A 13,815-nucleotide genomic window follows, 5' to 3' on the forward strand; every position below is an offset into this window, starting at 1 on the left:
GAGCCGAAAGACTCTCTTCCCTGCCTGGACCAGGGAACGTTTAATCAAAGAGGCCATTGAAACTCCCAGCATCTTATGGCTCGAGCCGGTTATATCGTTCGACTGCAACAACACTGTCGATTCGCAGTTCGATATGCCGCTGACTCGAAAGGCGTTCATCTTCCACGTCTTCTCTAACATCTTTGAAGTCCCTCACCCAAATGCTGAGCTTGACAGGGAGCTCATTGACTTCTATCTGGCGGCTGCTCGTCCACAATTCCTTACTTGGAGCGCCCAGAAGATTGTAAACGTTCGGGTGCTGAAACCTTATACTGAGGGACGTTTTATAAATGTTCGGTTCAAATTGATTCGGGGATCTGCAAGAACTGCTCATCTTATCTCCCTGGCAGATCTACCGAATCTAAATCCTCATGATTGGATCGTCCTGTATAACATCCTTTTGACTGATGAAGCTGAATATGGTCCCATTCTAGACCATGTCAAAAGGATGTTAGCCTGCTACATCATGGAGGTTGCCCTAATGGATCAGGAGGTCGCCACAGTCTTCAAGAAGAAACCAAAGATTGCTCCTGTGGGATCGGCCAGTGATCTCAATCAAATGCTACTGGGCAGGATCGACCCGAGACGCAACTCGGTTATGTTCACTAGAGCGGAAGGACAGAAATGTCTCTTCGCTTTAGCTGACAAGCATCTTTACACCACAACCTGTTTGGAGCATGTGTTGTTCATTGTCAAACGGTGTAAAGAGAACTCGGCTGATGATGTCAAGTATTTTGAAGATATGATTAACTGGTACATCCGGTTTAGACAGACAGTTCTTTCCATCACCAAATGTCTGTTTAGTACCGTGAAGAAGAAGGTACCTGCTTCAGCTGCTGGCCCCAGTAATTAGTGAAGGTCTCGCTCCAAATTGACGCAAAGGGGGAGATTGTTGGGCTGAAGATCATTTTTGTTGATTGCGTCTTTTGGGCTCGTTTAGCTTAAGGCTTTTTGTGTACCGGTTTGGGCCTGTCCAACCGTGAACCTTTTATGTTTTGTATATATGTTTACGCTTGCATGCATATTAGGTTAAGGTTTTAGAGATCTGAGAATAGCGATACATCTAGACGACAACAGGTTTCTTTGATCGTTCTTGTAACCTTCCAATCCTCTACAGTTAATGTTCTTAATCGAGCTCTTCTGAGGATTTTGTTTAATCATTCGACACGTTTGATTCCATCCTATCTTGTTCTTATTATTGTGTTTATATCGTCTTTGTTTACTTACTTGTTCAAGATCTAATCGATCTTTATAAATTAAAGGTTAGTTTAATCTTATCAGACCTGACGTGCTTGGTATTCCAACCCGAGGGTTGATTGGGCCAAGCATATTCAGGATACGTCGGTATTCCATATTGAGGATGACTGGAACCATCGTAGGCATGCTTGGTATTCCAGCCTGAGGCTGATTGGGCTAGGTATGAGTGTTAATGCTAATAAGATAGTTATTATATGTATGTTGGTCCTGGGGGTAAAGGAAGCATTGTCCTGTCAATCCTAAAAGGGTTCATCTCCCAGTTTACATCCTGTTGTTCAATATATCCATGGGAATTGGATAGCAAAACGAGTTTCTCTTGAAGGAGTACCTAATCTCTTGCCAAGAAAAGAACTATAGGTAGCAGTGTGTGATTTGTGATTCTGTTTTCTGGTGGGTTCAGGCAGGCGGTTATGGAGGAGTCTCATAAGTCTCACTTCTCTATTCACCCACGAGCTACTGGTGGCCGTGCATGAAGCGAGAAATCGTGTGGTACGTCGTGAGGTGCTTGACCTGCAGGATGGTCAAGGCCGAGCATCAGAGGCCGCATGGCAAGCTGCAGCCTCTAGATATTCCCATGTGGAAATAGGAACAGATCACGATGGACTTTATTACCAAGTTGCCGAGGACGGCGAAGGGATTTGATGCTATATGGGTCATCATGGATCGATTGACCAAGAATTCCCATTTCCTGGCCATATGGGAGAGCTCGTTGGCCGAGAAGCTGGCTACCGTGTATGTTTGTGAGATCATTACTCGCCACAGAGTTCTAATCTCTATTGTTTCCGACCATGATGTTAAGTTCACATCCCATTTCTGGCAGAAGTTCCATGTGGAGCTGGGCACGCGACTGCATGTTAGTACAGCTTATCATCCGTAGATCGATGGACAGATTGAGCAGACCATACATACCCTCGAGGACATGTTGAGGGCTTGTGTCATCGATTTCAGTGGGAACTGGGATTCCCACCTACCTCTTTCATAGTTCGCCTACAACAACAACTATCATTCCAGTATTGGTGCCCCACCTTATGAACTGTTGTACGGGCGTAGATATCGCACCCTAGACTATTGGGGTGAGGTTGGTCACAGAGTGATGGGGCGGACAGATGTAGTTTTACAAACTACTGAGAAGATTCAGTAGATTAGACAGCGGTTGCAGAGTGCACAAAGTAGATAGAAGAGCTACGCCGACCGACGCCGATTAGAGTTAGAGTTCGAGGTCGGTGACATGGTACTCCTGAAGGTCTCGCCATGGAAGAGTGTAATCCGCTTCAGGAAGAGGGGGAAATTGGGTCCCCGATAAATCGGGTCGTTCACGGTCATTGCCAGGGTTGGCAAGTTAGATTACATATTAGATCTTCCTAAGGAGGTCAATCATATGCACAACATTTTTCATGTTTTGCAATTGCAAAAGTGCATACTGTACGAGGAGGCCGTAGTATCATTGGAAGAAATTCAGGTTGATGAGTGCCTGAATTATGTGGAGAGACTCGTGACCATTCTGGAAATGAAGGTGAAGGTTCTTCAGAACAAGGAGATACCTTTGGTAAAGTGTAACACCCGATTCTAGGTATGCATTTAATTAAGTCAATTTTATAATTTTACCCTTAGACTCGACGAGTTGAAGGCCCATCTCGTCGAGTAAGATCGAATCCGGGTCGGGAACTAAGTAGTCTACTCGGCGAGTAGGCGATGTCTAATGAAAACCCTAATTTCAAGGGTTTGTCTCCCTATTTAAAGAACATAATGCCCCTATGACCTCCCTTATCACTCCCTCAACGTCCAGAAAACCATAAACCATCACCTTTGAGCCTTGTGAGTATTTGTGTGCCATTTCTTGAGCTACCTTATGTGTTTGAAGTTTAGGTGAAGAGGAGGAAGAAGGATGAACTCAAAAGGAGATTTCAGATCCAGAATTAGCACCATTTTCTCATCATTTTCTGGTAATAAAGCTTCACACTTGGCTTATGATTTCTTAGAGCTTCTTGTGGTTATTTTCGGCTTTGAAGCTTGATTCTTGGGATTTGGACATTCCAAGTTGATACACCTTTAGATCTGGACCTTGAAGGGTCCTCATGGCATAAAGGTACCATCTTTATGGCCATGAGAACCCTCATGCATGCTATTAACCCCATTTTGACCCCTTTTAAGCTCAAATATTTCATGCAAGCATGTAAAGTTTATGAATTTACATGATATATCGGCCTTAGGAGCCCATATCTACCTTTTAGTTAAGTTTTGCACATCAAAAATCGACTTATGGGCTTGGTCATTCGTAGACTTGACGAGTCAGTTTTGGGACTCGGCGAGTCATGGGTTGATTTCCCCAAATAAGTTCGGGATTCAAGGGAACCCAGTTGAGTCTAGAAGAGATTAGATGAGTCCAGAGGAATGACTCAACATATTAGGACATAGCCATGGCCTGGAAACCATGGGGCTCGACGAGTGGAGGAACACACTCAGCGAGTCCAAGGCAATCTCCCAACCCATAAAGATAGACTCGATGAGTTGTTCATACAACTTAGTGAGTCATAGACTGGACGTGTTCATATGATGAAGATAGACTTGAAGAGTTGTTCATACAACTTGGTGAGTCGGTTAAAGGTTGTCTCAATATCATGAATAAAGGAGAACTCATCAAGTTCTTGTTAAACTCGGCGAGTAGAATCGGATTAAGGACAAAGGAAGGACTAAGGGACTCGACGAGTTGGCAGGCTAACTCGACGATTCAGGTCAACTGGAAGTTGACTTTGACTAGGATGTTGACTCCAGCCAAGGGTAGAATGGTCATTTTACCCTGACAATAGTTATCTGTGTTTTGACTAAGTGTCATTGTGGAAATTATAGTCGGGGAGTCGCCAGAGCAGCAGTTAGACATTTCCCGCTTAGTATTTTAGCAGTCAGCTACGCGAGGTGAGTTTTCCTCCAGTAGGAACAAGTCTAAGGCACCAATGATGGCCCGTTTAAGTAGTAGAGTATGTCAGGGCAAGCCCGATGCAGTTTATGTTTCCGGAATTTGGTCTGATGTCGGGACGGTCCCGAGAAGTAGTTATGTATGCTTGATGTCTTTGTGATTCATGCATCTTTATGTGTTATGTGTTCTGGGGTAAGCCCGATGTAAGTTAGTCATTATGCGATGTATTAGGTATTTCGGGGCAAGCCCGATGTATGCTAGTTTTTGTGTTATATGTTGTTGTTCCGAACTTCGGTCTGATGTCGGGGCAAGCCCGATGCAGATTATGCGATTATGTTATGTGTTATGATATATGTTATGTTGTGTATGTGTCGGGGTAAGCCCGATGCCTGATGTGGTCGGATGTTGGGGTGAGCCTGATGCCAGACAGGAGTCTGATGTCGGGTAAGCTGATGTCGGGATTCGTCCTGATGCAGTGGGAGTAGTCCCAGAGTTATGTTGATTGTTATATGTGTTTTGTATGGTATGTCGTAGTTTGGGGGAGCTCACTAAGCTTCGTGCTTACAGTTTCAGTTTTGGTTTCAGGTACTTCAGCTAGTAAAGGGAAGGGCTCGAGCTGATAACATTTCATACACCACCGTTGATCAACCTGGGAGTTTACTCTGGTTTTATTATAAGATTGTTATTTGTTATTAGATATTATGAGTTTTGAGATACTTGTTTTACGGTTTCATTCTATGGAAATGAGATTTATGTTTGATAAATGACTTTGAAAATGAAATTTTTGGCTTGTATTTTTGGGATGTTTCATAAAGATATAGTGGGAGCACCGAAGAGGGTACAAGTAGACGTGGCAGCCGGAGGCTGAGATGCGGGAGCACTATCCGGAGATGTTCACCGCAGCTAGGGCTGTAAACGAACTGAACGTTCGGCGAACCGTTCGTGAACTGTTCGGCGGGAAGTTCGTTTATGTTCGTTTATTTAATAAATGAACGAACATGAACAAAAATTATCGTTCGTTTAGTTAAATGAACGAACATGAACAATGGTCTCGTTCGTTCATTTATGTTCGTGAACGTTCGTTTATGATGTTCATTTACGTTCGTTTATGTTCATTCGTTTAAGTTTATTTATATTCATCTATATTCAATTATTTTTTATTATATTGTTATATTATATGTTCGTTTATGTTCATATATGTTTAATTGTGTTTTTTTTTTATCTTTGTTCGTTTATGTTCGTTTAGCATGTTCACGAACATAAATGAACGAACATGAACAAAGTAATTTGTTAAACGAACGAACATGAACAAGAAAATCTCGTTCGCTTATCCGTTCGTGTTCATTTGTTGTTCGGCTAACTTAAACGAACGAACATGAACAAGACCTTGTTCGTGTTCGTTTGGTTCGTTTACAGCCCTAACCGCAGCAGACTTCAAGGACGAATTTTAGTTCAAGTGGGGGAGAATTGTAACGCCCCAACTCTTAGATTTAATTTTACAACTTTAATTTTCCATATTAAAAGGTCTACTCAACGAGTTAGAGGCTCTGACTCGTCGAGTAGGAACGCTTGTGACCACGTGTTTAAATGACCAACTCGTCGAGTCGGATACATGACTCAATGAGTTGGACCTAAAGGATGAAACCCTAATTTTCAGGGTTTTGCACCCTATTTAAAGGGTCATTAGCCCCCCTTACCCTCCCATACAGCCCCTTGTGAGTCCAGAAACCCTAAATCGTCGTTTTCTCTCCATACTTGTGTGTTTTAAGCTTAGAAGGTGGATCTTGGTGAGAGGAGCTTGAAGATCAAGAAGTTTGAGGCAAGGAACGTGTGAGGATCAGAAGTCTACCCCAATTTAGCATCATTTGAAGGTATCAAGTCGTTACCTTGATCTCCTTCTAGCTAGATCCTTCTATATTTGGGTTTTAGGGCCATTTTAGCATGTTGGTGTTCCATTTCGAGTGATGAACCAAGATCTGAAGTTGCAACTTCAGATCTAGGCTCATTTTGGTCCCTCTAATCAAAAAGTTTCAACCTTTAGCATGCTAGAGTATTTTGGGGTATTTTGGTAAATTGAAAAATTATGGAAATGATCTTATGGCAACTATAGGTGGTGGAGCTCGTGGTTGGGGTTCGAGAGTTTGAGTTATCACTTCGATTCGACAGTTGAGAGGTAAGTTATCCTCACTATACTAAGGGGTCGAAGGCACCAATGTTGGCCCACTGGATATGTTATCCTAGCAGTTGATAGTATGTTGAGTATAAGTTAGTGTTACATGCTAGTTGCTATGACAATTTGGTAGATCTGTAGGACTACCTACATTATTATGTGATTATCTATATGCACATTAGTTATGTTAAATTTTGACATATCATGTGGGTTGGGTTGAGGTTATACTGCTCCGTGCGGTAGACAACAAACCCTAGAGTATTCCTGATATGAGCTGAGGGTCGGGCGGGGCATGCCAGACTCATAATGAGGACTCGGGAGCATTCTAGATATGAGTTGAGGGCCGAGTAGGGCATGTCAGACTCGTACTGTAGGCTCGGGAGCATTCTAGATACGAGTTGAGGGTCGGTGGGGCATATCGGACTCGTACTATGGGCTCGGTGGCATTCCAAATGTGAGATGTGGGCCCGGAAGGCAATCCATACTCACATTATGGGCCCAAGGATAATCCAATATGTAAAGCTGTGGACCAGTACATGTTGTTATTTGTATATGTGTTATGTGCAGTTTATCGGTATTTTGGGGGAACTCACTAAGCTTTGGGCTTAAAGTTTCAGTTTTTTGTTTCAGGTACATCAGATGATCGCGGGAAGGCAAAGGCATGATCGTACAACTCCTTATATTTGTGTTATGTTTCTGGGATACTCAGATATTATACCATTTTGAAAACAAACTTTGTAATGTTTAATGGTTTGAAATGTTTTGAAAAAGTTTAAATTCGGCATGATTTTTATGGGTGTTACAGTGTGTGAACATTGGAGAGGGAATCTTGTGCTTTTTGGAAAGAAACTTGGAGGTTGAAGAGATTAAAGTGAGGAGAGGGCTTTAGATCCGATGTCTACCTGGTGTTAGCATCCATTTGAAAGTAAAAAGTTGCTTGCTAAATCTCTATTTGCTTAGAACTCATCTTATGGAAGAATATGGTCACTTTTGGTGCAAAAGGGTGTCATACTTGAAGTTGGACTTGTTATGAGGATATGGTTCCAGATTTGGACACGTCTAGGTCTTCATAGACATAAACATGCTTCCTTTACCTAGTCTAGGCCCTTGTCCATGTTCTAAACATTGTATGAACCTTAGTTTTTAGTGTGTTATCCATTTGAGGCCACGCATGCACGTAAAGTTTGCAACTTTACGTGGTATTTCGATCTTAAGGGAATGGATCTGTAATTTGGAGGTTTTGATTTGACTGGAAGGACTGATTATGTTGAGGAAAGGGAAAACTCGTCGAGTCACCTCGACGAGTTGGATCGGGTTTCCCCATCTTCTGGATATTGAGTGAACTCGCCGAATTGATGTGACAACTCGACAAGTTGGCTAGGGTTTGTCTCGGTTTTCTAGACTCCGAATGAACTCGACGGGTTGGGGTCAACATGGATTGTTGACCTTAACTGTTGACTTGGACTTTAACCAAGGTTAACCAAGTTTGACATAGAGTGTATTTATGGTATTTTTGGATTTTGACAAGTTAATCACATGATGGTTTTAAGCAGTTGAGGTGGAGTTGCGCGTTGGGACTTATCTGATCTTATCTTATCAGTTCAGCATTTTGAGAAGGTGAGTCTCCTCACCATGCCAATGGGTCTAAGGCACCAAGGCCGACCAATTATAGTTATGAGAGATGACTAGTTGGTTATGGGATATGTGGCATGGTATTTATTTGTGATACTCGCATGAAAGGCCTCGCGGGGTTCCCGAGGCACTTATGTATAAGACCTGGAGGGTTTCCATGGAATCTTAGTATATTTGCATGTGTGGCTTGTATGTTATTTCATGGTAGTAAAGACTGTATGGGGGTTCCCACGACAGGAAGACCATGTGGGAGTGCCCATGGCAGGAAGACCATGTGGGGATTCTTATGGCAGGTAGTTAAGACCACGCGGGGGTTTCGGTGGCACTAGGTGTAAGACCTTAGAGGGTTTCCATGACATCCTTATATGTTGTATGCATGACTTATGTGGTTTATGTAGCTTTTATAGCTGATATGGTATATGTGATTACGTGGACTGTGTGGGGTATGTTCTGGGGAACTCACAAAGCATTAGCTTACAGTTTGTGGATTTGTTTCAGGTACATCTGAGCCTAAGGGCAAGGGCAAGGCTTGATACCACGGCATGCACTCTTCGGCACTTGTTTTGATCAGACACTCTGATATTTGAAATAAAATTGTTGATGTTATGAATTTGAAAACAAATGTTCTTGAGATTTTTGTGGTTTATTGGAAATGTTTGATTATTTAAAAATTAAAATTTTCCTTTGAAAATTTGTTTTGTTACATAATGGTTGTGGAGGAGAATCGTTTTGGTGGTGGGCGGCGATATGTATTTGAGAAAACGATGAGACAGATAAGAAATTGGAGAAATTAGGGTTATGGTAAATGTTGGTATATGACTAGTTCTTTCATCCGAGTAAATAAGAGTTAGAGTCAGATAAGAAGTTTTAACACTTGTACACTCTTTCTAATTAATTGTACATATTTTTATAGGTTAAAAAGACTTCACATGGATCAGAATAAACGTAATCCATACCATTCAATTAAATTTTATTGTTTGAAAATCCTTCTCTTTGATTTTTAAGACAAAGTCTTAATTTTTTTTGGGTCCATATATATATATATATATATATATATATATATATATATATATATATATATATATATATATATATATATATATATATATATATATATATATATATATATATATATATATATATAGGTAAAGATTCAAATGAGATTATTCTAATTTTGTGAGACCGTGAGACCAAATCTAAAAATAATTTTAAAATGCAAAATAAATGGAAAAATCCATTAATTCTTTTTTAAATATTATTTTCGGAACTTGAACTAACTAAAAAAAATATAATAAAATTTTAAAAAATAAAAATAATAAAAAAAATCCTTTTTTTTTAAAATACGTGAAATATTGTAATACAATACTACACTGATATATTCTAAAAAATAATTTTAAAATACAAAATAAATATAAAAATCTAAAAAAAAAAATTAAAATATTATTTTCAGAACTTGAATTAACTAAAAAAAATAAAAATAAAAAATCTCTTTTTTTTTAAAAAATACGTGAAATATTCTAATAGAATATTACACTGTACATATTCTAAAAATAATTTTAAAATGCAAAATAAATGGAACAATCTAAAAATTCTTTTGTTAAATATTATTTTTGGAATTTGAGTTAACTAAAAAAATATAAAAAAAATCCCGTTTTTTTCGAAAAATACGTGAAATATTCTAATATAATATTACATTGTACATATTTTAAAAAATAATTTTAAAATGCAAAATAAATGAAAAAAAATCCAAAATATCTTTTTTTAAATATTATTTTCGGAACTTGAATTAACTAAAAAAAATTAAAAAAAATAAAAAAATACGTCTCACGGTCTCACAAAATATAGGTGGTCTTGAATGAACCTATATATATCTTTACTATCTTATAAAACAAATCCCACTATTTCTAAAAATAGATTGAATAAAATAATAATATTTTTTTAAGACGTCCAAATCATTAAGCTAATTGTACAACTAATCACTAATAAAATAATATTAAAATTTAAACAAACTCCTATAAATCTTCTCTTCCAAGGTTTTGACTATATCTTTTTTCATCCAAATAAATACTCAAAACCCTATAATTTTATCATTTCATGAATTTTCTTTATTTTTAATATGACATGGTTTCTAAAACAAACTAATCATTGAATTGAAAATAATCATTCTCCATTGAAAAGAAATTAATTGTCGAAACAAACTATTTGTCGTCCGCCGCTTTGCGCGGGTAAACGACTAGTGTGTGTATATATATATATATATATATATATATATATATATATATATATATATATATATATATATATATATATATATATATATATATATATATATATATATGAAGTAAATAGTTGGTAGAAAGGGTAAAAATACGTCATTTGAAAAAAAAAATTGTCAACAAAGGAAATAAATCATTTGATTATACAAACTTTGATTTACCGGGAAAAAAACAAATTTAAATGTGTTATACTAATTTCTTTTTTCAAAAGAAAGAAAACGGAGATTGTTCTTTTAATAAACAAACAATTAAAATATCACAAAATTCACTAAGTTTATATGAAAATTCGGTTTTGGTATTGTGTTATTTCGTCTCATATTTGACACCGTCTTTTTAATTTTTTACAATTCTGACTATTTTGACCAGGCAATCCGGTTGCTTACTGATGTGACCTGATGATATGTCAGTTTTGATGACGTGTCAGTTTTGATGATGTGTTATGCTGATGTATCAAAATTGAAAAAAGTTACACAAATGATACTAAGTTTTCATTTTTTTTCAATTTTGACACTAAGTTTTTTTTTTATCAATTTTGACACTTTATTTTTTTGTCTCAAATCGAATATAACTTTTTCAATTTTTGTTCACTTTTGACTATTTACCATTTGAAACCGTATAAATAATTTTTTTTTTTGCGTTTGAAACTATATAAATATATAAAAATCATATTTGTTTTGTATAAAATACATGGTTTTTTACATTCAAACCATAATGTTATGTATAAATATGTATCGATTATATTATAACGATATTTGTCATTATATATGTAACTTTAAAATGAGTCTTGATATATGGAATGCACATTCAGATAAATTAATAAGATCTTGGGAACATTTCGCTTTAATTGCCAAGGAACATTTCGTTGTATATATTTACACATAACATTATTGGTTTGAATATAAAAAAACCTTATTTTATACTAAAAAATGTTGTTTTTAGGTGAAAAATATTTATACCATTATTTATATATATATATATATATATATATATATATATATATAATAAGATCTTGCGAACATTTCGCTTTAATTGCCAAGGAACATTTCATTGTATATATTTATACATAACATAAAGGTTTAAATATAAAAAAACCTTATTTTATACAAAAAAAAAATGTTGTTTTTAGGTGAAAAATATTTATACCATTATATATATATATATATATATATATATATATATATATATATATATATATATATATATATATATATATTGAATAAAATTGGAAAAATGATGTTCGATTTGGAACAAAAAAATGGAGTGTCAAAATTAAAAAAACAAATTAAAACTTGGTGTCAAAATTGAAAAAAAAAAAAAAACAAAACAAAACAAAACAAAAATTTTGTGTCTTTTGTGTAATTTTTTCAATTTTGACACATCAACATGTTATGTCAGTATGTCACATCATCAAAACTAACACATCATAATATCACATCAGCAGGAAACCAGGTTGACCAGTCAAATATTCAGAATTGTAAACAATTGAATACACGGTGTCCAATTTGAGATGAAAAATAACGTATTGTCAAAATCGAATTTTCATGTAAAATTAAAGATTTTTGGGATTTTTTTGTGTGTTTTGTCTTAGCTTTATAAATGCATTGTGGCAACCAAAAAGTATCATTTTTATGCAAGGTTGACAATGCTACGAAGGCCCATCTTGAAAACATTTTCGCTTTTATTTCTCGGTCGGCGGGAATCCATCACTTATGTTTTGCCTCAAAAAGTCTCTTCATCAGCCAACATAACAATGTTCACATAAAAATACACATGGCGACAACGTTACCATACACCGATGTTGATTCAGACTTGAAAGGAATGGTCGTTCGGGCTAAGGGTTTTGGTTGTTCCGCAATCGGTGGCGCTCATGGTCGTGTGCATCGCATCACCTCCTTGGTTGGTAGTTTGTTTATTTTTACAAGATCATTTTGATTTCCGGTTAAAAAAAACAATTTTATTCATGATGTATGGTTCTTTGTTGATAATATGTCTTCATATGAGTGAATTTTCAATATCTTGTTATGATTCATTTTATAAAACAATCAGAAATTACTGTGATCTAAAAAAGATTCTCTTTATACACGGATGACTTTTTTTAATTGCTAGATTTCAACTTTGATATGATTCTAAGAACAATTTCTAACAAAATAAATGATAATGTCAACAATCTTAACTCTGTATGTTCTCCCACCATACCGACATCTCTATTGCCAACCATCACAATCACCCTTGGTACCACCATCATAAGCTCTTTCTAACCCGTTTAGGTTCTTCCATAAATCCATTTCTCCTTCCTTTCTTGAACATCTCATTCCTCACCTCTAAATCATCTTCCCATTCATATTCATCACAATTTATTTGCACCCATTTATTAGGTAACGGTTCCACATAGAAAATTAGAGATTGAAAAAAAAAGATAGATGATAAACTGAATGCAAATTTTAGCTCCAAAACACTTCACTTGTTTGTGTACTCATTGAAAACCCACATAAATGTAATGGAATGTGTTGTGTGTTTGTTAGAGTTTGAAGAGGCGTGAATAGTTGGATTTTACCCAAATGCAAACATAACTTTCACACGAAATGTAATGATATATCATGTCATAGTAACTTAACGCCCTCGTTTTGTTGGTCATTGGTGGAGCCTAAATCAAAATGAAGATATTAGTTGAGTAGGAAATCTCCAATGGCTGTTGTTGTCGAGTCAGGGGTTAAGGTCACCCAGAAGCAAATTACTACCATTAAAGAGGGTAATAAGCTTGAGTAGAAATTCTCTAGCTTTTTCACGATCATCTGGCTTTAATTGTATTTCAATTTTGAATTTTATGTTTTTCTTTAATCCAATCCAACTTCTTCAAGCATCATGTTCATGTTTTGAATTGTTGTCAATGATGATGGTAGAAAATGGTTTTATGATCATATGATCATCGAGATGTCAACGGAAATGGTTTTGTTGAATTGTAGTAGTCGTATGAAGGGATGTCATGTGTTTGGTTATTTGTCAATAAATGAATTATATTTGTAGAATACAAGTACAAGATCTGTTGTATTTGTTTCTAACTTCTCGTTGATTTTGTATTGTGAATATAAATATATTTGCTCCATACAAGTACACGATCTGATACCTTTGTTCCTAACTTCTCTTTGATATTGTATTGTGAATATAAACAGTAATGGTGACCAAATAAGCTGGTCAATATCGATTTTATATCCCTAAAAAGCAATAAGTTAAGTTTAGTGACATTAACCTTTTTTTAATAAATTAACCATGGATTTGATCATTTGATTTTTGTAGAGTAAATTACACGAATGATCCTTGTGATTTGGGGTAAGTTACGTGTTTGGTCATTGACTACTTTTTTTTAACTCAGAAGGTACATATAGTTTAATTTTATTTCGAACTTGGTCCATAATCATCATAAAAAAGAATGATTTGCCATTAATATTTTTTTATTTTCTATTATACTCCTATTTATCATTTTTAATCGCCTACACCATCTTCCTCGAAATTAACAACTCGCCCAACCA

Source organism: Lactuca saligna, chromosome 2 (assembly GCF_052625555.1).
Source record: "Lactuca saligna cultivar CGN05327 chromosome 2, ASM5262555v1, whole genome shotgun sequence".
Taxonomy (NCBI): domain Eukaryota; kingdom Viridiplantae; phylum Streptophyta; class Magnoliopsida; order Asterales; family Asteraceae; genus Lactuca; species Lactuca saligna.